We start from the raw sequence: 26,522 nt of genomic DNA on the forward strand, positions 1-26,522 counted from the left end.
TTCTGAAAACCCCCACAAATCTTCACCTTCGCTTCCACAAGATAATGATCAGACATCCCTCCAATTGCACCTCTCAGCACATTAGCATCCAAAAGTCTCTCTTTCGTGCGTCTATCAATTAACACGTACTCCAATAACGCTCTCTGACCATCTCTCCTACTTGCATACGTATACTTATGTATATCTCGCTTTTTAAACCAGGTATTCCTAATCACCAGTCCTTTTTCAGCACATAAATCTGCAAGCTCTTCACCATTTCCATTTACAACACTGAACACTCCATGTATACCAATTATTCCCTCAACTGCCACATTACTCACCTTTGCATTCAAATCACCCATCACTATAAACCGGTCTTGTGCATCAAAACCACTAACACACTCATTCAGCTGCTCCCAAAACACTTGCCTCTCATGATCTTTCTTCTCATGCCCAGGTGCATATGCCTCAATAATCACCCATCTCTCTCCATCAACTTTCAGTTTTACCCATATCAATCTAGAATTTACTTTCTTACACTCTCTCACATACTCCCACAACTCCTGATTCAGGAGTAGTGCTACTCATTCCCTTGCTCTTGTCCTCTCACTAAACCCTGACTTTACTCCCAAGACATTCCCAAACCACTCTTCCCCTTTACCCTTGAGCTTCGTTTCACTCAGAGCCATAACATCCAGGTTCCTTTCCGCAAACATACTACATATCTCTCCTTTTTTCTCATCTTGGTTACATCCACACACATTTAGACACCCCAATCTGAGCCTTCGAGGAGGATCAGCACTCCTCGCGTGACTCCTTCTTCTGTTTCCCCTTTTAAAAGTTAAAATACAAGGAGGGGAGGGTTTCTGGCCCCCCGTTCCCGTCGCCTTTAGTCGCCTTCTACGACATGTGAGGAATGCGTGGGAAGTATTCTTAATCCCCTATCCCCAGGGATAGACAAGGGAGCAAATGGGAACTTCATTGAAGGGGGCTAATGGGGAGATGATAACAAGTAGTGGTGATGGGAGAAGGAGATGGAGTGAGTATTTTGAAGGCTTGTTGAATGTGTTTCATGATAGAGTGACAGATGTAGGGTGTCTTGGTCGAGGTGATGTGCAAAGTGAGAGGGTTGGGGAAAATGATTTGGTAAATAGAGAATAGGTAGTAAAAGCTTTACGGAAGATGAAAGCCGGCAAGGCAGCAGGTTTGGATGGTATTGCAGTGGAATTTATTAAAAAAAAGGTGGGTGACTGTATTGTTGACTGGTTGGTAAGGTTATTTAATGTATGTATGATTCATGGTGAGGTGCCTGAGGATTGGCGGAATGATTGCATAGTGCCATTGTACAAAGGCAAAGGGGATAAGAGTGAGTGCTCAAATTACAGAGGTATAAGTTTGTTGAGTATTCCTGGTAAATTATATGGGAGGGTATTGATTGAGAGGGTGAACGCATATACAGAGCATCAGATTGGGGAAGAGCAGTGTGGTTTCAGAAGTGGTAGAGGATGTGTGGATCAGGTGTTTGCTTTGAAGAATGTATGCGAGAAATACTTAGAAAAACAAATGGATTTGTATGTAGCATTTATGGATCTGGAGAAGGCATATGATAGAGTTGATAGAGATGCTCTGTGGAAGGTATTAAGAATATATGGTGTGGGAGGCAAGTTGTTAAAAGCAGTGAAAAGTTTTTATCGAGGACGTAATGCATGTTACCTATAGGAAGAGAGAAAAGTGATTGGTTCTCCGTGAATGTAGGTTTGCGGCAGGGGTGTGTGATGTCTCCATGGTTGTTTAATTTGTTTATGGATAGGGTTGTTAGGGAGGTGAATGCAAGAGTTTTGGAAAGAGGGGCAAGTATGCAGTCTGTTGTGGATGAGAGAGCTTGGGAAGTGAACCGTTGTTGTTCGCTGATGATACAGCGCTGGTGGCTGATTCATGTAAGAAACTGCAGAAGCTGGTGACCGAGTTTGGTAAAGTGTGTGAAAGAAACAAGTTAAGAGTAAATGTGAATAAGAGCAAGGTTATTAGGTACAGTAGGGTTGAGGGTCAAGCCAATTGGGAGGTAAATTTGAATGGAGAAAAGTTGGAGGAAGTGAAGTGTTTTAGATATCTGGGAGTGGATCTGTTAGCGGATGGAACCATGGAAGCGGAAGTGAATCATAGGGTGGGGGAGGCGGCGAAAATTCTGGGAGCCTTGAAGAATGTTTGGAAGTCGAGAACATTATCTCGGAAAGCAAAAATGGGTATGTTTGAAGGAATAGTGGTTCCAACAATGTTGTATGGTTGCGAGGCGTGGGCGATGGATAGAGATGTGCGCAGGAGGGTGGATGTGCTGGAAATGAGATGTTTGAGGACAATATGTGGTGTGAGGTGGTTTGATCGAGTAAGTAATGTAAGGGTGAGAGAGATGTGTGGAAATAAAAAGAGTGTGCTTGAGAGAGCAGAAGAGGGTGTTTTGAAATGGTTTGGTCACATGGAGAGAATGAGTGGATATATGTGTCAGAGGTGGAGGGAACGAGAAGTGGGAGACCAAATTGGAGGTGGAAAGATGTAGTGAAAAAGATTTTGAGTGATCGGGGCCTGAACATGCAGGAGGGTGAAAGGCGTGCAAGGAATAGAGTGAATTGGAACGATGTGTTATACCGGGGTCGACGTGCTGTCAATGGATTGAACCAAGGCATGTGAAGCGTCTGGGGTAAACCATGGAAAGTTGTGTGGGGCCTGGATGTGGAAAGGGAGCTGTGGTTTCGGTGCATTATTACATGACAGCTAGAGACTGAGTGTGAACGAATGGGGCCTTTGGTGTTTTTCCTAGCGCTACCTCGCACACATGAGGGGGGAGGGGGTTGTTATTCCATGTGTGGCGTGGTGGCGATGGGAACAAATAAAGGCAGACAGTATGAATTATGTACATGTGTATATATGCATATGTCTGTGTGTGTATATATATGTGTACATTCAGATGTATAGGTATGTATATTGTGCGTGTGTGGACATGTATGTATATACATGTGTATGTGGGCGGGTTGGGCCATTCTTTCGTCTGTTTCCTTGTGCTACCTCGCTAACGCGGGAGAAAGCGACAAAGCAAAATAAAGCAAATAAATAAATAAATATATATATATATATATATATATATATATATATATATATATATATATATATATATATATATATATATATATATATATATATATTATATTATATTATATATTATACTTTGCTTTGTCGCTGTATCCTGCGTTTGCGAGGTAGCGCAAGAAAACAGACGAAAGAAATGGCCCAACCCACCCCCTACACATGTATATACATACACGTCCACACACGCAAATATACATACCCATACATCTCAATGTACACATATGTATACAAACACAGACACATACATATATACACAAGCACACAATTCACACTGTCTGCCTTTATTCATTCTCATCGCCACCTCGCCACACATGGAATAACATCCCCCTCCCCCCTCATGTGTGTGAGGTAGCGCTAGGAAAAGACAACAAAGGCCCCATTTGTTCACACTCAGTCGCTAGCTATCATGCAATAATGCCCGAAACCGGAGCTCCTTTCCACATCCAGCCCCCACAGAACTTTCCATGGTTTACCACAGATGCTTCACATACCCTGATTCAATCCATTGACAGCACATCGACCCCGGTATACTACATCGATCCAATTCACTTTATTCCTTGCCCGCCTTTCACCCTCCTGCATGTTCAGGCCACGATCACTCAAAATCTTTTTCACTCCATCTTTCCACCTTCAATTTGGTCTCCCACTTTTCCTCGTTCCCTCCACCTCCGACCCGTATATCCTCCTGGCCAATCTTTCCTCACTCATTCTCTCCATGTGCCCAAACCATTTCAAAACACCCTCTTCTGCTCTCTCAACCACGCTCATTTTATTTCTACACATCTCTCTTACCCTATTATTACTTACTCGGTCAAACCACCTCAATCCACACATTGTCCTCAAACATCTCATTTCCAGCACATCAACCCTCCTGCGCAAAACTCTATCCATAGCCCACGCCTCGCAACCATACAACATCGTTGGAACCACTACTCCTTCAAACATACCCATTTTGGCTTTTCCGAGATAATGTTCTCGACTTCCAAACATTCTCCAAGGCTCCCAGGATTTTCGCCCCCTCCCCCACACTATGATTCACTTCCGCTTCCATGGTTCCATCCGCTAACAGATCCACTCCCAGATATCTAAAATATTCCACTTCCTTCAGTTTTTCTCCATTCAAACTTACCTCCCAATTGACTTGACCCTCAACCCTACTGTACCTAATAACCTTGCTCTTATTCACATTTACTCGTAACTTTCTTCTTTCACACACTTTACCAAACTCAGTCACCAGCTTCTGCAGTTTCTCACAAGAATCAGCCACCAGCGCTGTATCATATGCGAACAACAACTGACTCACTTCCCAAGCTCTCTCATCCACAACAGACTTCATACTTGCCCCTCTTTCCAAAACTCTTGCATTCACTTCCCTAACAACCCCATCCATAAACAAATTAAACAACCATGGAGACATCACACACCCCTGCCGCAAACCTACATTCACTGAGAACCAATCACTTTCCTCTCTTCCTACACGTACACATGCCTTACATCCTCGATAAAAACTTTTCACTGCTTCTAACAACTTGCCTCCCACACCATATATTCTTAATACCTTCCACAGAGCATCTATATCAACTCTACCATATGCCTTCTCCAGATCCATAAATGCTACATACAAATCCATTTGCTTTTCTAGGTATTTCTCACATACATTCTTCAAAGCAAACACCTGATCCACACATCCTCTACCACTTCTGAAACCACACTGCTCTTCCCCAGTCTGATGCTCTGTACATGCCTTCACCCTCTCAATCAATACCCTCCCATATGATTTACCAGGAATACTCAACAAACTTATACCTCTGTAATTTGAGCACTCACTCTTATTCCCTTTGCCTTTGTACAATGGCACTATGCACGCATTCCGCCAATCCTCAGGCACCTCACCATGAGTCATACATACATTAAATAACCTTACCAACCAGTCAACAATACAGTCACCCCCTTTTTTAATAAATTCCACTGCAATACCATCCAAACCTGCTGCCTTGCCGGCTTTCATCTTCTCTGTTTACCAAATCATTTTCCCTAGCCCTGTCACTTTGCACACCACTCGACCAAAACACCCTATATCTGCCACTCTATCATCAAACACATTCAACAAACCTTCAAAATACTCACTCCATCTCCTTCTCACATCACCACTACTTGTTATCACCTCCCCATTTGCGCCCTTCACTGAAGTTCCCATTTGCTCCCTTGTCTTACGCACTTTATTTACCTCCTTCCAGAACATCTTTTTATTCTCCCTAAAATTTAATGATACTCTCTCACCCCAACTCTCATTTGCCCTTTTTTTCACCTCTTGCACCTTTCTCTTGACCTCCTGTCTCTTTCTTTTATACATCTCCCACTCAATTGCATTTTTTCCCTGCAAAAATCGTCCAAATGCCTCTCTCTTCTCTTTCACTAATACTCTTACTTCTTCATCCCACCACTCACTACCCTTTCTAATCAACCCACCTCCCACTCTTCTCATGCCACAAGCATCTTTTGCGCAATCCATCACTGATTCCCTAAATACATCCCATTCCTCCCCCACTCCCCTTACTTCCATTGTTCTCACCTTTTTCCATTCTGTACTCAGTCTCTCCTGTTACTTCCTCACACAAGTCTCCTTCCCTAGCTCACTTACTCTCACCACCCTCTTCACCCCAACATTCACTCTTCTTTTCTGAAAACCCATACAAATCTTCACCTTAGCCTCCACAAGATAATGATCAGACATCCCTCCAGTTCCACCTCTCAGCACATTATCATCCAAAAGTCTCTCTTTCGCGCGCCTGTCAATTAACACGTAATCCAATAACGCTCTCTGGCCATCTCTCCTACTTACATAAGTATACTTATGTATATCTCGCTTTTTAAACCAGGTATTCCCAATCATCAGTCCTTTTTCAGCACATAAATCTACAAGCTCTTCACCATTTCCATTTACAACGCTGAACACCCCATGTATACCAATTATTCCCTCAACTGCCACATTAATCACCTTTGCATTCAAAACACCCATCACTATAACCCGGTCTCGTGCATCAAAACCACTGACACACTCATTCAGCTGCTCCCAAAACACTTGCCTCTCATGATCTTTCTTCTCATGCCCAGGTGCATATGCACCAATAATCACCCATCTCTCTCCATCAACTTTCAGTTTTACCCATATTAATCGAGAACTTGCTTTCTTACATTCTATCACATACTCCCACAACTCCTGTTTCAGGAGTACTGCTACTCCTTCCCTTGCTCTTGTCCTCTCACTAACCCATGACTTTACTCCCAAGACATTCCCAAACCACTCTTCCCCTTTACCCTTGAGCTTCGTTTCACTCAGAGCCAAAACATCCATGTTCCTTTCCTCAAACATACTACCTATCTCTCCTTTTTTCACATCTTGGTTACATCCACACACATTTAGGCACCCCAATCTGAGCCTTCGAGGAGGATGAGCACTCCCCGCGTGACTCCTTCTTCTGTTTACCATTTTAGAAAGTTAAAAAAATACAAGGAGGGGAGGATTTCTGGCCCCCCCGCTCCCGTCCCCTCTAGTCGCTTTCTACGACACGCGAGGAATGCGTGGGAAGTATTCTTTCACCCCTATCCCCAGGGATAATATATATATATATATATATATATATATATATATATATATATATATATATATATATATATACACATACACACACATACACATACATACGCACATATACACACACACACACACACACACATACATATATATGCATATGAAAAATGTAAGAAACAATTTAGAAAACTGAAACTTCTAGCTTGAAATGAAATGAAAAAATGAATGTCAACCTCTGGCTATGGAAAAGGAAATGTATAATTTATTTACACAAACGTCAATAGTAGTTCTCATCAATTTATATATATAGCGGAATGCTTGCCAAGTGCCATTGTACAAATCAAAGGAGATAAAAGTGAGTGCTTAATTTACAGATGTATAAGTTTGTTGAGTATTCATGGGAAATTATATTGGGGGATATTGATTGACACGGTGAAGGCATGTACAGAGCATCAGATTGGGGAAGAGCAGTGTGGTTTCAGAAGTGGTAGAGGATGTGTGGATCAGGTGTTAACTTTGAAGAATGTATGTGAGAAATACTTAGAAAAGCAAATGGATTGGTATGTAGCATTTATGGATCTGGAGAAACGCATATGATAGAGTTGTTAGAGATGGTCTGTGGAAGGTATTAAGAATATATGGTGTGGGAGGCAAGTTGTTAGAAGCAGTGAAGAGTTTTTTTCGAGGATGTAAGGCATGTGTACGTGTAGGAAGAGAAGAAAGGGATTGGTTCTCATTGAATGTAGGTTTGCGGCAGGGGTGTGTGATGTCTCCATGGTTGTTTGATTTGTTTATGGATGGGGTTGTTAGGGAGATGAATGCAAGAGTTTTGGGAAGAGGGGCAGTGTGTATGCAGTCTGTTGTGGATGAGAGAGCTTAGGAAGTGAGTCAGTTGTTGTTCGCTGATGATACAGCGCTGGTGGCTGATTCAAGTGAGAAACTGCAGAAGCTGGTTACTGAGTTTGGTAAAGAGTGTGAAAGAAGAAAGCTGAGAGTAAATGTGAATAAGAGCAAGGTTATTAGGTACAATAGGGTTGAGGGACAAGTCAACTGGGAGGTAAGTTTGAATGGAGAAGAGCTGGAGGAAGTGGAATATTTTAGTTATCTGGGAGTGGATTTGGCAGCGGATGGAACCATGGGAGCGGAAGTGAATCATAGGGTGGGGAATGGGGCCAAAGTTCTGGGAGCTCTCAGAAAGCAAAAATGGGTATGTTTGAAAGAGTAGTGGTTCCAAGAATTTTGTATGGTTGCAAGGCGTGGGCTATGGATAGAGTTGTGCGGAGGAGGGTGGATGTGCTAGAAATGAGATATTTGAGAACAATATGTGGTGTGAGATGGTTTGATCGAGTAAGTAATAATAGGGTAAGAGAGATGTGTGGTAATAAAAAGAGTGTGGTTGAGAGATCAAAAGAGGGTGTTCTGAAATGGTTTGGTCACATGGAACGGATGAGTGGGGAAAGATTGACCAAGAGGATATATATGTCTGAGGTGGAGGGAACGAGGAGAAGTGGGAGACCAAATTGGAGGTGGAAAGATGGAGTGAAAAAGATTCTGAGTGATCGGGGCCTGAACATGCAGCAGGGTGAAAGGCGTGCAAGGAATATAGTGAATTGGAACGATGTGGTATACTGGGGTCGATGTGCTGTCAATGGATTGAACCAGGGCATGTGAAGCGTTTGGGGTAAACCATGGAAAGTTCTGTGGGGCCTGGATGTGGAAAGGGAGCTGGGGTTTCGGGCATTATCACATGACATATATATTGGAAAGGATCACAATTTTGCGCGTGATCAAGATATTCCTATGAGTCCACGAGGAAAATGAAACACGAAAAGTTCCCAAGTGCACTTTCGCGTAATAATCACATCATCAGGGGAGACACAAGAGAGAAATATATCAGTCAGTTGATTTACATCGAAGAACGAAGCTAGGACGCCATTTGGTAAACATGTGATTGTCCAAAACATAAAACGAGCGTTCATAAACTTATCATTTTACAAATTTTATCAACAATAAATTTATATAATTTGTATAGACCATCACTAATATTAAGATTATAATTCTTTGTGTATTTGATAATAGAAGATTCAGTGTTGTTTCTCTTGGTAATAGCGTTAATAACTGAGATGGCGTTACTTCAGTCAATACAATGATCATAGTTTTTAACGTGATTAAACAAGGCATTTGATTCTTTTCCCGTTCTAAGTTAAAGTACCCTAGATCTTTCATTGATAAATCCCTTAAGTTAGCAAAGAAATCATTTTATAGAGTTGAGCCCAAACCTCCCATTGACACCAAGAATCTTTTAGTTCTCCCTTTTAATAATAATTTCACTTTGCTTCCAATGTTGCTTAAATCCTTTAATGTAAATGTTGCCTTTAGCAACAATAATACTATAAAGAATATCTTAATCAGAACCTAAGCAACATAGATATAGTATAAGAACGGGACAAGAATCAAATGCCTTGTTTAATCACGATAAAAACTATGATCATTGTATTGACTGGAGTAACGCCATCTCAGTTATTAACTCTAACTCTATTACCAAGAGAAATATCATTGAATCTTCTATTGTTAAATACACAGAGAATTATAATCTTAATATTAGTGATGGTCTATACAAATTAGATAACTTTATTGTTGATAAGATTTGTAAAATGAGAAGTTTATGAACGCTCGTTGTATGTTTTGGACAATCACGTTTACCAAATGGCGTCCTAGTTTCATCTCTTCGATGTATATCAACTGACTGTTATATTTCTCTCTTGTGTCTCCCCTGATGATGTGATTATTACACGAAATTGCACGTGGGAACTTTTCGTGCTTCATTTTCCGTGGACTCATAGGAATATCTTGATCACGCGCAAAATTGTGATCCTTTCCAAGATATATATATATATATATATATATATATATATATATATATATATATATATATATATATATATATATATATATATATTGAATGGAGTATGTAAAGGTTGACACTTCCTCTGCAGTATGTAATGGTTGACAGTTCCTCTGCAGTGGTAAACAGAGAAGAGGTAGTGAAAGCTTTGCAGAAGGTGAAAGCCGGCAAGGCTGCGGTTTTGGATGGTAATGCTGTGGAATTTATTAAAAAACGGGGGGGGGAGGAAGTAAAGTGTTTTAGATATCTGGGAGTGGATCTGGCAGCGGATGGAACCATGGAAGCGGAAGTGGATCATAGGGTGGGGGAGGGGGCGAAAATCCTGGGAGCCTTGAAGAATGTGTGGAAGTCGAGAACATTATCTCGGAAAGCAAAAATGGGTATGTTTGAAGGAATAATGGTTCCAACAATGTTGTATGGTTGCGAGGCGTGGGCTATGGATAGAGTTGTGCGCAGGAGGATGGATGTGCTGGAAATGAGATGTTTGAGGACAATGTGTGGTGTGAGGTGGTTTGATCGAGTAAGTAACGTAAGGGTAAGAGAGATGTGTGGAAATAAAAAGAGCGTGGTTGAGAGAGCAGAAGAGGGTGTTTTGAAATGGTTTGGGCACGTGGAGAGAGTGAGTGAGGAAAGATTGACCAAGAGGATATATGTGTCGGAGGTGGAGGGAACGAGGAGAAGTGGCAGACCAAATTGGAGGTGGAAAGATGGAGTGAAAAATATTTTGTGTGATCGGGGCCTGAACATGCAGGAGGGTGAAAGGAGGGCAAGGAATAGAGTGAATTGGATCGATGTGGTATACCGAGGTTGACGTGCTGTCAGTGGATTGAATCAGGGCATGTGAAGCGTCTGGGGTAAACCATGGAAAGCTGTGTAAGTATGTATATTTGCGTGTGTGGACGTATGTGTATACATGTGTATGGGGGTGGGTTGGGCCATTTTTTCGTCTGTTTCCTTGCGCTACCTCGCAAACGCGGGAGACAGCGACAAAGCAAAAGAAAAAAAATATATATATATATATTTTTTTTTTTTATACTATTCGCCATTTCCCGCGATAGCGAGGTAGCGTTAAGAGCAGAGGACTGGGCCTTTGAGGGAATATCCTCACCTGGCCCCCTTCTCTGTTCCTTCTTTTGAAAAAAAAAAAAAAAAAAAGAGAGGGGAGGATTTCCAGCCCCCCGCTCCCTTCCCTTTTAGTCGCCTTCTACGACACGCAGGGAATATGTGGGAAGTATTCTTTCTCCCCTATCCCTAGGGATAATATATATATATATATATATATATATATATATATATATATATATATATATATATATATATATATATATATATATATATATATAAGATGTGGGGAAAAAAGTAAGCAAAAGAAAGATTAACAAGTATTTCGGAGTGGAATCTCGCTCTGCAACTACGTGTAATGGGCAAAAATAAAAAGAAAAAAGAGAGAAACAAAGAAACTTCTCTACATCACTTTTTAGTTGTAAACCCGATGAATTACGCGTACTACGGGGGAGCATATCCGTGGCTTCCTCCCTCAGGTAGGACACTGTTTCTCTCGTCCTTCAAGATGTATCGCTGCACCACAGCCATCTTCTTGTTTGGTGGCGCGAGTTGGCGAGCGCTGGCGACTTTTTGACATCTTTTGAACGGTCATTCACTTGCCCGCCAGGTCTGCATTGGTGTTGCAGGCCGACTCCTCGATGCTGCACAAAGCCTGGGTGTTGGACACTTCAGGTGGAGGGTCGATAACTTGGAGATATTCCGAGATTCCTGATACCTGATGCCTGACGTGGTGCGAGTCACTCGACGGGCGTTTATGCAGTGTTCACACGACTCTGCATCGTCAGCAAGCTCCCAGGGGGCAACGTAAAAGTCGTCGACTCGACCTGAGGCTACGTTGCATGAGGTGAGCCTTGATGAGCTGGAGAGTGTCTTCCACACCCAGGCCGGTGTCCTCGGTAACCCCGATGGAGTGGGCCAGGGTGCGCTCTTCTCAGGTGTGAGACAGGACCTGAGGTGTGCTAGTGGTGTGCGTTGTGGCTGACTTTTCAACTGTTTGCAGTTCTGCGTCGTCCGACCAAGCACGACTCCACAACTTAGATTCGCAGAGTGAAGCGTTGGACGTGAGCTTGTGAGGTGCGAGCGGTGGTGCATGACGCGGCTGTTAGCGAGGCAAGCGTCAGTGGCGTCAGAACTCCCAGCTCCAGTGGTGTCCATACTCTGCTCAGTGACTGTGGGGCGGGCTGTTGGCGAGGCAAGCGTCAGTGGCGTCAGAACTCCTAGCTCCAGTGGTGTCCATACTCTGCTCTGTGTCAGTCTTTTTGCACCACTCCTTGATCCTACTCACTGCGCCATGTAGGAATGGTGAAATAAAGACGCTGGTGAAGACGTAACACTAAGTTTACTTATAAACAAACAAGATACACAAGTGAGACGTGAGGAACAGTGTTGACTGACCAAGAACTTATCGCTTCTGCCAACAGAGCGCGTGATGCTCGTTCATAACAAGAGGAAGACAGTGTAATCCATTTCTTATTAACATTACATGTAGCGATACATGAGACATACGGTCATTCATATACATACAATAGAAACTTCCTTCATTTACTAGATCCATCGACCAGCCATCCAATGGTTCATTCCTCTCGCGAACTCTCGCCTCGTCCCCCACCCACTCTCCTTTTCTCTCTCTCTCTCTCTCTCTCTCTCTCTCTCTCTCTCTCTCTCTCTCTCTCTCTCTCTCTCTCTCTCTCTCTCTCTCTCTCTCTCTCTCTCTCTCTCTCTCTCTCTCTCTCTCTCTCAGGTAGTATTCTTCACAGCGAATGTAAAATATTCTCCCTTACTGCCCAACACCATATATAAACTCGAGCTGCGGTTTCCGGGTGTCAAATGCTACAGTAAACGAATCCATGTTTTCCCAGCCGCTGCAAGTGGCACGGATCATAGCGTAGCCTCTCCTAGATGCTACTCCTATACTTGCTTCCACCACAGCTGGGGACATGGCTCACGTTTCTTTATCATTGAAAAGAAATCGTACAACCTGACAAGGACACCATTTACTCAATATATAGGCCTACACTAAGACCATATCTCAGATGCAAGTCAATCTTCAAGTGAAGCGAACGTGATGTGCCCGGGCGATCGTGCTGCACACAGAGGAAGCCTAGCTTGCACGTCACTCTTACCTTGTGTAATATTGCTGGCGGTGAAGTTGGTCCCGTCCACGTCACCCGACGCCATCTCATACATCAGGCAGCTCTCGTACTTGTCGGATTCTTTGGATCTTTGGGAGAAACAACCACTGTAGACCAAAGTGAAATTTCCTTCATACACGATATAGGCAATTACATATTGATGAAAGTTCCTACTAACATCACTAGGGTAAATCTCAATGAGGCAATTAGATATTGTTGAACGTTCTTACTGGCATCACTAAGGTAATTCATGAGGCAATTAGATAATGTAGAGAAGTAGAAATTCTTGCAATCAAAGATGACCAACGTAGAAGAAGGTAAGCTTGCAAGGTCAGTTTGAACACCATTCCTTACCCATGTTTACAACGATAATGATCATTAGTACGCCCGTAATTAGTCACCAAAATGACAGTTGTTATATTTCCTTCCCTTAAAAGACTTCCTGAGTGGGTGACGAAGTGTGCACTGCACTGTATAGTAGGTGGCGGATTTTCTGTCCTGATTAGTTTAGATTAATCTTTACATCAGTCCGCTGGTCCCTCCGGCGCCTCCTTGTCTGATCCATAGACCACCACTCGGATTGACTTTATCATTGGTTAGACTGACGTTTTAGCGAAGGATCGCTGAGGTTTTATAGGGAAACACATCAGAAACCTGAGGTAAATATCCATGAAATTACGAAAATCATGGAAGTCAATAACAGCAACAAGTTATTACCCAGTGGTTGATATTAGGGAAGATTCAAGACGAAGTATGGCGGAGATAACCTTAAAACAAGTCGGTTCTGTCAAGAAATTCATTGAGGATAAAGTTATAAATTGATCATCTCATAACCAAGTAAATAAATGATTTGATAATCTCATAAACAACTAAGTAAATGATTTGATGATCTCTTAACCAAAAATCAAATGACTCGTTGATATGCCATTCCTTACATTTGCATATGTAAATCAATTCTTACACACCCTAGGAGCGCTAAGAATTTAAAATCGACAAGGCTTGAATTCAGAACGTACACAACCTTGGCTTCAGATCTTACGGCCTTTCTCTATCAACCTAACTCGAACTAATTCTACCATGACGACCCTGAAACAATCTCACGAGAAATTGTGCTTATATAACAAACAGAAGATTTCTCACCCATCTGAAAGTTAACCAGGAAAGTTTATAGATCGAGCGAGTTGTTAAATTCTAAGAGGCTTCTCCGGACGACCCAGAATCGGATATCAGGCAATAGATTCTGAGAATGTATGCAGGTACCTGGAGCTCAAGGCTACTATCGCTGACGTCATGTGGCGTACTGAAGCTACCGTAACACAAATGAGAATCAAATGATAAAAGTTTATAATCTGTCAGTGTTTACATTATCAAATTTTATAATCTGTTTTTCAGGGTAAATCTAATTATACAACAATATGTCAACTTATCACGTAATTTTGATTATATCAGTTATGATGGTGTGCAAATTAGATAAATCATGTGAAAGATACGTATTTTCATATCTTTTAACTCATGCCTTTGGTTGTTTAATTTGTTTATGGATGGGGTTGTTAGGGAGGTAAATGCAAGAGTCTTGGAAAGAGGGGCAAGTATGAAGTCTGTTGGGGATGAGAGAGCTTGGGAAGTGAGTCAGTTGTTGTTCGCTGATGATACAGCGCTGGTGGCTGATTCATGTGAGAAACTGCAGAAGCTGGTGACGGAGTTTGGTAAAGTGTGTGGAAGAAGAAAGTTAAGAGTAAATGTGAATAAGAGCAAGGTTATTAGGTACAGTAGGGTTGAGGGTCAAGTCAATTGGGAGGTGAGTTTGAATGGAGAAAAACTGGAGGAAGTGAAGTGTCTTAGATATCTGGGAGTGGATCTGTCAGCGGATGGAACCATGGAAGCGGAAGTGGATCATAGGGTGGGGGAGGGGGCGAAAATTTTGGGAGCCTTGAAAAATGTGTGGAAGTCGAGAACATTATCTCGGAAAGCAAAAATGGGTATGTTTGAAGGAATAGTGGTTCCAACAATGTTGTATGGTTGCGAGGCGTGGGCTATGGATAGAGTTGTGCACAGGAGGATGGAGGTGCTGGAAATGAGATGTTTGAGGACAATGTGTGGTGTGAGGTGGTTTGATCGAGTAAGTAACGTAAGGGTAAGAGAGATGTGTGGAAATAAAAAGAGCGTGGTTGGGAGAGCAGAAGAGGGTGTTTTGAAATGGTTTGGGCACATGGAGAGAATGAGTGAGGAAAGATTGACCAAGAGGATATATGTGTCGGAGGTGGAGGGAACGAGGAGAAGAGGGAGACCAAATTGGAGGTGGAAAGATGGAGTGAAAAGGATTTTGTGTGATCGGGGCCTGAACATGCAGGAGGGTGAAAGGAGGGCAAGGAATAGAGTGAATTGGAGCGATGTGGTATACAGGGGTTGACGTGCTGTCAGTGGATTGAATCAAGGCATGTGAAGCGTCCGGGGTAAACCATGGAAAGCTGTGTAGGTATGTATATTTGCGTGTGTGGACGTGTGTATGTACATGTGTATGGGGGGGTTGGGCCATTTCTTTCGTCTGTTTCCTTGCGCTACCTCGCAACCGCGGGAGACAGCGACGAGGTATTAAAAAAAAAAAAAAAATCACTAAAAACTGGATACTAAAGTAAAATGAAATTCTTCAAGAGATCAATAATTTGAAAATGAAATATTGTGATAAGACATCAGTATTATATTAGCATGATATACACTTATAATCTCCTCACTGTACTTCAGGAGGTGCAACTCAACTCACTGTTGTAGACCTTGGGCGAGATGGAACAACAGGATTTTTATTAAGCTAGGATACAACTTACCATGTAAACCTCTATCTTGCCGTTTCTTTACTTAAGTCTTCCTACTGGATTAAACGAACTCCTTCCTTTCTCTTTATTTTCCTTATATAAACCTTTTCCTGCTCGTCTCATTCTCTTACTTTACCTGGCAGTGAGTCATGCTATAGTTATAGTCATTCACTGGCATCTTTCGTGCCCTAACTCAGCGAGAGCCTCAGGCAAATACCTCCCTTCCTGCTCTGTACCAGGTGGCAGGTTCTACTGGCGGAGCATCAGTGTGTGGCAGGGGATGCCTTACCTGGGCACGGTAAGTGCCTTCCACTCCTCCAAGGAGAGCGTCGTGTTCTGGCGGCCGGGGACGTGACACCAGTGCTCTGGAACCACCGTTTGGAACAACAACAAACTTGCCTGTGTTTGAGAAAATAATATTTTTGGAGCCAGATGTTACTTAAGATGGTTACGTCCCTCGGTACACAACATTCCCACAGCACACACACACACACACAGACTATAACCTCAGCTAAACAGGATATACGAGCAGCTGTACAGACCATACACATCAACAGAGACCATATACTCAGCTATATGTGGCTTCCTGTCACCCGAAAGACGGGATCATCTACATTAGGGGATTTCAACGTTCACCATACGGAGTGGTTGCATTCCTCCAATACGGATGGTGGGGAGACTGAAGCCCTTACGTCCTCCATTCTCAGTGATCTAGAACAAATTATCTCACCCATTCAACATTCTTGACCTCTTGACCGCTAATATTCTAGATCTGTTTTTTACATTGAATCTGTCCCACTGTAACAACACAAACTCGCCCCCAGTTGGTTCATCTGATCAAATTCTCATACATGTATATATTTCAATGGCACCTCCCCTTCAGCAGCCCCCTCAAAGCGTAAATATTAGCACCTTTACAACGCTGACTAAGGTAACTTACGAAAATTATTTTCTGACTTTTCTTTGGTAAATTAGTCTCTGCCAAACGCATAGCAGAGGTTATTGTTGCAGGAATGGAAGCATTTATCCCTTCTTCCTCCAAAACGACTTTTTCTTTCAAATCCTTAGTTCAACCGTTCCTGTACTGAGGTCAATCAGACAAGGGATCGGGTATATCGAGTTTGGAAAAACTCTATTTCCTCCGACTCCCATTTAGCATGTATCACTGCCCGTCAAGTTCGTTATCCCTGAGGCGAAGTGTTCCTTTACTCAAAAAGAGTGCGATAACCTCTCCTCGTCATCCACTGATAGGTTTTTCTGGTCTTTAGCTAAGGGCATCTCTACCAACTTCTGTCGCTCGACCTTGCCATCACTTTTCCGTTCTGGCAGTACTATAGCTGTCTCTCCCGTAGACAAAGCAACTCTTTTTTTCCCGTTACTCCTCAAACCCCACTTTAGATGGCTCAAACATTTCTTCACCCTCTAATGTTCCCCTTAATCATCCTATGTCCTTCTCCGCAATCTCTTTACAGACTGCGCGGAATGCGCATCTCTATCTGAACACAAGCAAGGTTTATGGTCCTAATGGCAACATGTTCATGCCTGGTCATCGTCCCTGAAAGATTTTGGGGAGTCATGCGTAGTTGCCCCAAAGCTTTTGACAGGGTGAGGAATCGGGCTTTCATCTCTAAGTCTTTTGGCTTTCCTCTCCCACCTTACTCCCTCACATCTAGCATCCTCTCTGGATCATCTATCTCTATGGTTGTTGATGGATAAGCCTCTCTCTCTCTCTCTCTCTCTCTCTCTCTCTCTCTCTCTCTCTCTCTCTCTCTCTCTCTCTCTCTCTCTCTCTCTCTCTCTCTCTCTCTCTCTCTCTCTCTCTCTCTCTCTCTCTCTCTCTCTCTCTCTCTCTCTCTCTCTCTCTCTCTCTCTCTCTCTCTCTCTCTCTCTCTCTATCTGCCCATCCCCTCCACCCATCACCAACAACAGCGGTGTCCCTCAAGCTTCTTTCCTGTCTCCTACACTTTTTCTCTCCCTTTTATCAACAATTTCCTTTCGTCCACAAATAACCAAATGCTCTCATTCGCTGACGACTTAACACTACATTTGTTCACATCCTTCAGTTCTGCTCCTTCTTTTCTCACTCGATCTTCTTCATTTCGTTTCGACAAAACTTTGACAATAAACTCAGGCTTGGACAAAATATATCAGTAGGGCAAGACGAAATCTGGTTAAGTTTGATACTTCCAAGACCTACCTTCTACCTATCTCTTTATAGATGATTTCTCACAACTTTCCTCTTTCCTTTCACAGTTCTGTAATTCCACCTCTTAACTCATTGAACATACTTGGTATTACTGTAACATCCAAACTTTTTTGGAAACCCCACATTAAGAGAAAAGCTAAGTCTGCCTCTAAGAATCTGGGAGTACCCTTTATACGTTGAAATTTCTTATCTTCTGAAGTTACTTCGTTTATACAAAGGATTGATCCGTCCTTGTGTGGAGTACTGCTCTCACATATGGAATGGTTTTATCTCTGCATCCTTACTTGACAGAATTAAGTCGATAGCATTAAGTTCGAATTATCATTTCACGCAGGCTAATTTTAAACCTTGACCGCTTACCCAACGGCTCATTGCTAATTCACTTTCCCTCATCTGTATGTACTATTTTGATTTTTGCACCCTAGTGCTGGCTGCTTGTGAGCCCCCACCACTAGGTAGACCATGCAATACTCGGTAAGCTGCTACATTACATGATTACTGTGTGGCCGGTGGCATCTTAAAGGTAGGCCTCGAAGCTTTGTAAGTCTCTATCCTCTCATGTCTCTCCCAATAACTATGACCTGACACGTTTTAGAATACAAACTTTTCTCTACTTCCAAGACTCGTAAATAATTTTCCTTCTTTCATTCTTTCGACCCTTCATAATCCTTTCTATGTATCAAGTAAGGCTCGTCCTTGATGTGGACTTGTGTCCGTGACTGGTGCCTTCAATGTAGATAAAGAGACAAAATATAGGGTTTACATCCAGCCATACACTCGGCTACAAAAGCTATACACTGGGTTACATAGACTATACACTAAGCTATACAGGCTATATATGTAGCTATCAACTTATACAAACAGAGAAGACCAAAAATAGAATATATATATATATATATATATATATATATATATATATATATATATATATATATATATATATATATATATATATATATATATATATATATATATATATATATATATATATATATATATATATATATATATATATATATATATATTCCTATGGGTCCACGGGGAAAATGAAACACGAAAAGATCCCAATTGCACTTTCATGTAATAATCGCATCATCAGGGGAGACACAAGAGAGAAATATAACAGTCAGTTGATATACATCGAAGAGAGGAAGCTAGGACGCAATTTCGTAAACATTTGATTTTCCAAAACATACAACGAACGTTCATAAACTTATCATTTTACAAATCTTATCAACAATTAAGTTATCTAATTTATATAGACCATCACTAATATTAAGATTATAATTCTTTGTGTATTTAATAATAGAAGATTCAATGATATTTCTCTTGATAATAGAGTTAGACTCAACAACAGAGATGGCGTTACTCTAGTCAATACAATGATCATAGTTTTTAACATGATTAAACAAGGCATTACATTCTTGTCCCGTTCTTATACTATATTTATGTTGCTTAAGTCTAACAGAAAGATCCTTCCCAGTCTGACCAACATAAAATTTATCACAGTTTCCACAAGGAACTTTATAGATGCAACCAAGAGAATTTTCTGGTGAATTACTGATTAAGATATTCTTTATAGTATTATCGTTGCTAAAGGCAACATTTACATTGAAGGATTTAAGCAACATGGGAAGCAAAGTAAAATTATTATCAAAAGGGAGAACTAAAAGATTCTTGGTGTCAATGAGAGGTTTGGGCTCAAACTTATAAAATGATTTCTTTGCTAACTTAAGGGATTTATCAATGAAAGATCTAGGTACTTTAACTTAGATCCAAAAGAATATATCTTCTCAGTCTCATTGGATACTTCCCACGCATTCCTCATGTGTCGTAGAAGGCGATTAGAGGGACGGGAGCGGGGGGCCAGAAGTCCTCCCCTCCTTGTACTTTAACTTTCTAAAATGGGAAACAAAAGAAGTCACGCGGGGAGTGCTCATCCTCCTCGTAGGCTCAGATTGGGGTGTCTACATGTGTGTGGATGTAACCAAGATGTGGAAAAAGGAGAGATAGGCAGTATGTTTGAGGAAAGGAACCTGGATGTTTTGGCTCTGAGTGAAACGAAGCTCAAGGGTAAAGGGCAAGAGAGGTTTGGAAATGTCTTGGGAGTAAAGTCAGGGATTAGTAAGAGGACAAGAGCAACGGAAGGAGTAGCACTAAACCTGAAGCAGGAGTTGTGGGAGTATGTGATAGAGTGTAAGAAAGGAAATTCTAGATTAATATGGGTAAAACTGAAAGTTGATGGAGAGAGATGGGTGATTATTAGTGCATATGCACCTGGGCATCAGAGGAAAGATCATGAGAGGCAAGTGTTTTGGGAGCAGCTGAATGAGTGTGTTAGTGGTTTTGATGCACAAGACCGGGTTATAGTGATGGGTGATTTGAATGCAAAGGTGAGTAATGTGGCAGTTGAGGGAATAATTGGTATACATGGGGTGTTCAGTGTTATGAACGGAAATGGTGAAGAGCTTGTAGATTTATGTGCTGAAAAAGGACAGGTGATTGGGAATACCTGGTTTAAAAAGCGAGATATACATAAGTATACGTATGTAAGTAGGAGAGATGGCCAGAGAGCGTTATTGGATTACGTGTTAATTGACAGGCGCGAAAAAGAGAGACTTTTGGATGTTAATGTGCTGAAAGGTGCAACTGGAGGGATTTCTGATCATTATCTTGTGCAAGCGAAGGTGAAGATTTGTATGGGTTTTCAGAAAAGAAGAGAGAATGCTGGGGTGAAGAGGGTGGTGAGAGTAAGTGAGCTTGGGAAGGAGACTTGTGTGAGGAAGTACCAGGAGAGACTGAGTAAAGAACGGAAAAAGATGAGAACAAAGGAGGTAAGGGGAGTGGGGGAGGAATGGGATATATTTAGGGAAGCAGTGATGGCTTGCGCAAAAGATGCTTGCCAGATCCACTCCCAGATATCTAAAACACTTTACTTCCTTCAGTTTTTCTCCATTCAAATTTACCTCCCAATTGACTTGACCCTCAACCCTACCCTACGTAATAACCCTGCTCTTATTGACATTTACTCTTAACTTTCTTCTTTCACACACTTTACCAAGCTCAGTCACCAGCTTCTGCAGTTTCTTACATGAATAAGCCATCAGCGCTGCATCATCAGCGAACAACAACTGACTCACATCCCAAGCTCTCTCGTCCCCAACAAACTGCATACTTGCCCCTCTTTCCAAAACTCTTGCATTTACCTCCCTAACAACCCCATCCATAAACAAATTAAACAACCATGGAGACATCACACACCCCTGCCGCAAACCTACATTCACTGAGAACCAATCACTTTCCTCTCTTCCTACACGTACACATGCCTTACATCCTCGATAAAAACTTTTCACTGCTTCTAACAACTTGCCTCCCACACCATATATTCTTAATACCTTCCACAGAGCATCTCTATCAACTCTATCATATACCTTCTCCAGATCCATAGATGCTACATACAAATCCATTTGCTTTTCTAAGTATTTCTCACATGCATTCTTCAAAGCAAACACCTGATCCACACATCCTCTACCACTTCTGAAACCACACTGCTCTTCCCCAATCTGATGCTCTGTACATACCCTCACCCTCTCAATCAATACCCTCCCAAATAATTTACCAGGAATACTCAACAAACATATACCTATGTAATTTGAGCACTCACTCTTATCCCCTTTGCCTTTATATAATGGCACTATGCAAGCATTCCCCCAATCCTCAGGCACCTCACCATGAGTCATACATACATTAAATAACCTTACCAACCAGTCAACAATACAGTCACCCCCTTTTTTAATAAATTCCACTGCAATACCATCCAAACCTGCTGCCTTGGCAGCTTTCATCTTCCGCAAAGCTTTTACTACCTCTTCTCTGTTTACCAAATCATTCTCCCTAACCCTCTCACTTTGCACATCACCTCGACCAAGACACCCTATATCTGCCACTCTATCATCAAACACATTCAACAAACCTTCAAAATACTCACTCCATCTCCTTCTCACATCACCACTACTTGTTATCACCTCCCCATTAGCGCCCTTCACTGAAGTTCCCATTTGCTCCCTTGTCTTACGAACTTTATTTACCTCCTTCCAGAACATCTTTTTATTCTCCCTAAAATTTAATGATACTCTCTCACCCCAACTCTCATTTGCCCTCTTTTTCACCTCTTCCACCTTTCACTTGACCTCCTGTCTCTTTCTTTTATACATCTCCCACTCATTTGCATTTTTTCCCTGCAAAAATCGTCCAAATGCCTCTCTCTTCTCTTTCACTAATAATCTTACTTCTTCATCCCACCACTCACTACCCTTTCTAATCAACCCACCTCCAACGCTTCTCATGCCACAAGCATCTTTTCCGCAAGTCATCACTGATTCCCTAAATACATCCCATTCCTCCCCCACCCCCCTTACTTCCATTGTTCTCACCTTTTTCCATTCTGTACTCAGTCTCTCCTGGTACTTCCTCACACAAGTCTCCTTCCCTAGCTCACTTACTCTCACCACCCTCTTCACCCCAACATTCACTCTTCTTTTCTGAAAACCCATACAAATCTTCACCTTAGCCTCCACAAGATAATGATCAGACATCCCTCCAGTTGCACCTCTCAGCACATTTACATCTAAAAGTCTCTCTTTCGCGCGCCTGTCAATTAACACGTAATCCAATAATGCTATCTGGCCATCTCTCCTACTTACATACGTATACTTAGGTATATCTCTCTTTTTAAACCAGGTATTCCCAATCACCAGTCCTTTTTCAGCACATAAATCTACAAGCTCTTCACCATTTCCATTTACAACACTGAACACTCCATGTATACCAATTATTCCCTCAACTGCCACATTACTCACCTTTGCATCCAAATCACCCATCACTATAACCCGGTCTTGTGCATCAAAACCACTAACACACTCATTCAGCTGCTCCCAAAACACTTGCCTCTCATGATCTTTCTTCTGATGCCCAGGTGCATATGCACCAATAATTACCCATCTCTCTCCATCAACTTTCAGTTTTACCCATATTGATCGAGAATTTACTTTCTTACGTTCTATCACATACTCCCACAACTCCTGTTTCAGTAGTGCTACTCCTTCCCTTGCTCTTGTCCTCTTACTAACCCCTGACTTTACTCCCAAGACATCCCCAAACCACTCTTCCCCTTTACCCTTGAGCTTCGTTTCACTCAGAGCCAAAACATCCAGGTTCCTTTCCTCAAACATACTACCTATCTCTCCTATTTTCACATCTTGGTTACATTCACATACATTTAGACACCCCATATATATATGAGTGAGTGTGTTAGTAGTTTTGATGCACGAGACCGGGTTACAGTAATGGGTCATTTGAATGTAAAGTGGGTAATGTGGAAGTTGAGGGAATAATTGGTGTACATGGGGTGTTCAGTGTTGTAAATGGAAATGGTGAAGAGCTTGTAGATTTATATGCTGAAAAAGGACTGGTGACTGGAAGGACCTGGTTTGAAAAGAGAGATATACATAAGTATACGTATGTAAGTAGGAGAGATAGCCAGAGACCGTTATTGGATTACGTGTTAATCAATAGTTGCGCAAAAGAGAGTCTTTTAGATGTTAATGTGCTGAGAGGTGCAACTGGAAGGATGTCTGATCACTATCTTGTGGAGGCGAAGGTGAAGATTTGTAGACGTTTTCAGAAAAGAAGAGAGAATGTTGGGGTGAAGAGAGTGGTGAGAGTAAGTGAGCTAGGAAAGGAGACGTGTGAGGAAGTACCAGGGGAGACTGAGTACAGAATGGAAAAAGATGAGAACAAAGGAGGTAAGGGGGGTGGGGAGGAATGGGATGTATTTAGGGAAGCAGTGATGGCTTGCGGAAAAGATGCTTGTGGCATGAGAAGCTTGGGAGGTGGGCAGATTGGAAAGGGTAGCGAGTAGTGGGATGAAAAAGTAAGATTATTAGTGAAAGAGAAGAGAAAGGCATTTGGACGATTTTTGCAAGGAAATGAAATGACTGGGAAATGTATAAAAGAAAGAGGCAGGAGGTCAAGAGAAGGGCGCAAAAGGTGAAAAAGACGGAAAATGAGAGTTGGAGTGACAGAGTATAATTGAATTTTAGAGAGAATAAAATGATGTTTTGGAAGGAGGTAAATAAAGTGCATAAGACAAGAGAACAAATGGAAACATCAGTGAAGGAGGCTAAAGGGGAGGTGATAACAAGTAGTGGTGATGTGAGAAAGAGATGGAGTGAGTATTTTGAAGGTTTGTTAAATGTGTTTGATGATAAGAGTGGCAGATGTAAGGTGTTTTGGTCGAGGTGGTGTGCAAAGTGAGAGGGTTAGGGAGAATGATTTGGTAAACAGAGAAGATATAGTAAAACCATTGCGGAAGATGAAAGCCGGCAAGGCAGCGGGTTTGGATGGTATTGCAGTGGAATTTATTAAAAAAAAAAAGAGGTGGCTCTATCTTTAACTGGTTGGTAAGGTTATTTAATGTATGTATGACTCATGATGAGGTGCCTGAGTATTGGCGGAATGCTTGCATAGTGTCATTATACAAAGGCAAAGGCGATAAGAGAGAGTGCTCAAATCACAGAGGTATAAGTTTGTTGAGTATTCCTGGGAAATCATATGGGAGGGTATTGATTGAGAGGGTGAAGGCATGCACAGAGCATCAGATTGGGGAAGAGCAATGTGGTTTCAGAAGTGGTAGAGGATGTGGGGATCAGGTGTTTGCTTTGAAGAATGTATGGGAGAAATACTTAAAAAAGCAAATGGATTTGTATGTAGCATTAGGTATGTAGATGATGTTCTTTGTGTTTGGCCAACAAATGAAAATTTACAAATATTTCTCCCCTTACTTAACAATTTAGTACCTTCCATCAAATTTACTGTAGAAAATGAAAATAATGGTATGTTACCATTTTTAGATTGCATGATCCATAGACAAGGAAACAAGTTTAAGTTTAGCACATACAGAAAACCCACCAATGTATGCTTATATATCCATTATTACTCATCTCAACATGACAGAGTTAAATTATCATCATTTCAATCTATGTTCCTTAGAGCATTACGTATTTGCAGTCCAGAGTTTATTGATGATGAGTTTGATAAGATATATTCTATTGGATCTAAGTTAAAGTACCCTAGATCTTTCATTGATAAATCCCTTAAGTTAGCAAAGAAATCATTTTATAGAGTTGAGCCCAAACCTCCCATTGACACCAAGAATCTTTTAGTTCTCCCTTTTAATAATAATTTTACTTTGCCTCCCATGTTGCTTAAATCCTTTAATGTAAATGTTGCCTTTAGCAACAATAATACTATAAAGAATATCTTAATCAGGAATTAACCAAAAAATTCTCTTGGATGCATCTATAAAGTGCCTTGTGGAAACTGTGATAGATTTTATGTTGGTCAGAATGGCAAGGATCTTCCTGTTAGACTTAAGCAACATAAGTATAGTATAAGAACGGGACAAGAATCAAATGCCTGATCATTGTATTGACTGAAGTAACGCCATCTCAGTTATTAATTCTAACTATTACCAAGAGAAATATCATTGAATATTCTATTATTAAATACACAAAGAATTATAATCTTAATATTAGTGATAGTCTATACAAATTAGATAACTATATTGTTGATAAAATTTGCAAAGTGATAAGTTTATAAACGCTCGTTGTATGTTTTGGACAATCACATGTTTACCAAATGGTGTCCTAGCTTCGTCTCTTCGATGTATATTAACTGAATGTTATATTTCTCTCTTGTGTCTCCCCTGATGATGTGATTATTACACGAAAGTGCACTTGGGAACTTATCGCGTTTCATTTACCACGTGGACTCATATAAATATATATATATATATATATATATATATATATATATATATATATATATATATATCTTTTCTTTCTTTCATACTATTCGCCATTTCCCGCATCAGCGAGGTAGCGTTAAGAACAGAGGACTGGGCCTTTGAGGGAATATCCTCACCTGGCCCCCTTCTCTGTTCCTTCTTTTGGAAAATTAGAAAAAAAAAACGAGAGGGGAGGATTTCCAGCTCCCATTCCCTCCCCTTTTAGTCGCCTTCTACGACACGCAGGGAATACGTGGGAAGTATTCTTTCTCCCCTATCCCCAGGGATATATATATATATATATATATATATATATATATATATATATATATATATATATATATATATATATATATATATATATGTGTGTGTGTGTGTGTGTGTAAATGAATGTCGACTGCTTACCATAATTGCAACAAAGAAGGACACAGGAACAAGGATGAGGATGATCCTCCACTTCTGGTAAGGTCCGTAGGAACCCACCTTCTCCAGCATCTCATCGAAGTCCCGCGCCATGGTCGCTCCTGGATGGCTGCCGTCCTCCATGCTGGAACTGTAGTTGCAACTGGTTACATAACATTGATGTAGGCACATACGTCTTGTTGTATGTGTCGACGTGCTGTCATTGGAGTGAAGCAGGGCATGTGAAGCGTCTGGGGTAAACCATGGCAAGATTTATGGGGCCTGGATGTGGAAAGGGAGCTGTGGTTTCAGTGCATTATACATGACAGCTGGAGACAGCGTGAACGAATGTGGCCTTTGTTGTCTTTTCCTAGCGCTACCTCGCGCACATGCGGGGGGAGGGGGTTTTTCATTTCATGTGTGGGGGGGGGTGGCGACGAGAAT

General features: G+C 41.5%; 1 pseudogene; it reads right to left on the reverse strand.

The window, feature by feature from the left end:
* Positions 1-26,230, reverse strand: part of LOC139754938 (solute carrier family 22 member 6-B-like) — a 120,912-nt pseudogene extending 94,682 nt beyond the window's left edge.
* Positions 26,231-26,522: the final 292 nt, after the last annotated feature.

Source organism: Panulirus ornatus, chromosome 18 (assembly GCF_036320965.1).
Source record: "Panulirus ornatus isolate Po-2019 chromosome 18, ASM3632096v1, whole genome shotgun sequence".
Lineage (NCBI taxonomy): Eukaryota > Metazoa > Arthropoda > Malacostraca > Decapoda > Palinuridae > Panulirus > Panulirus ornatus.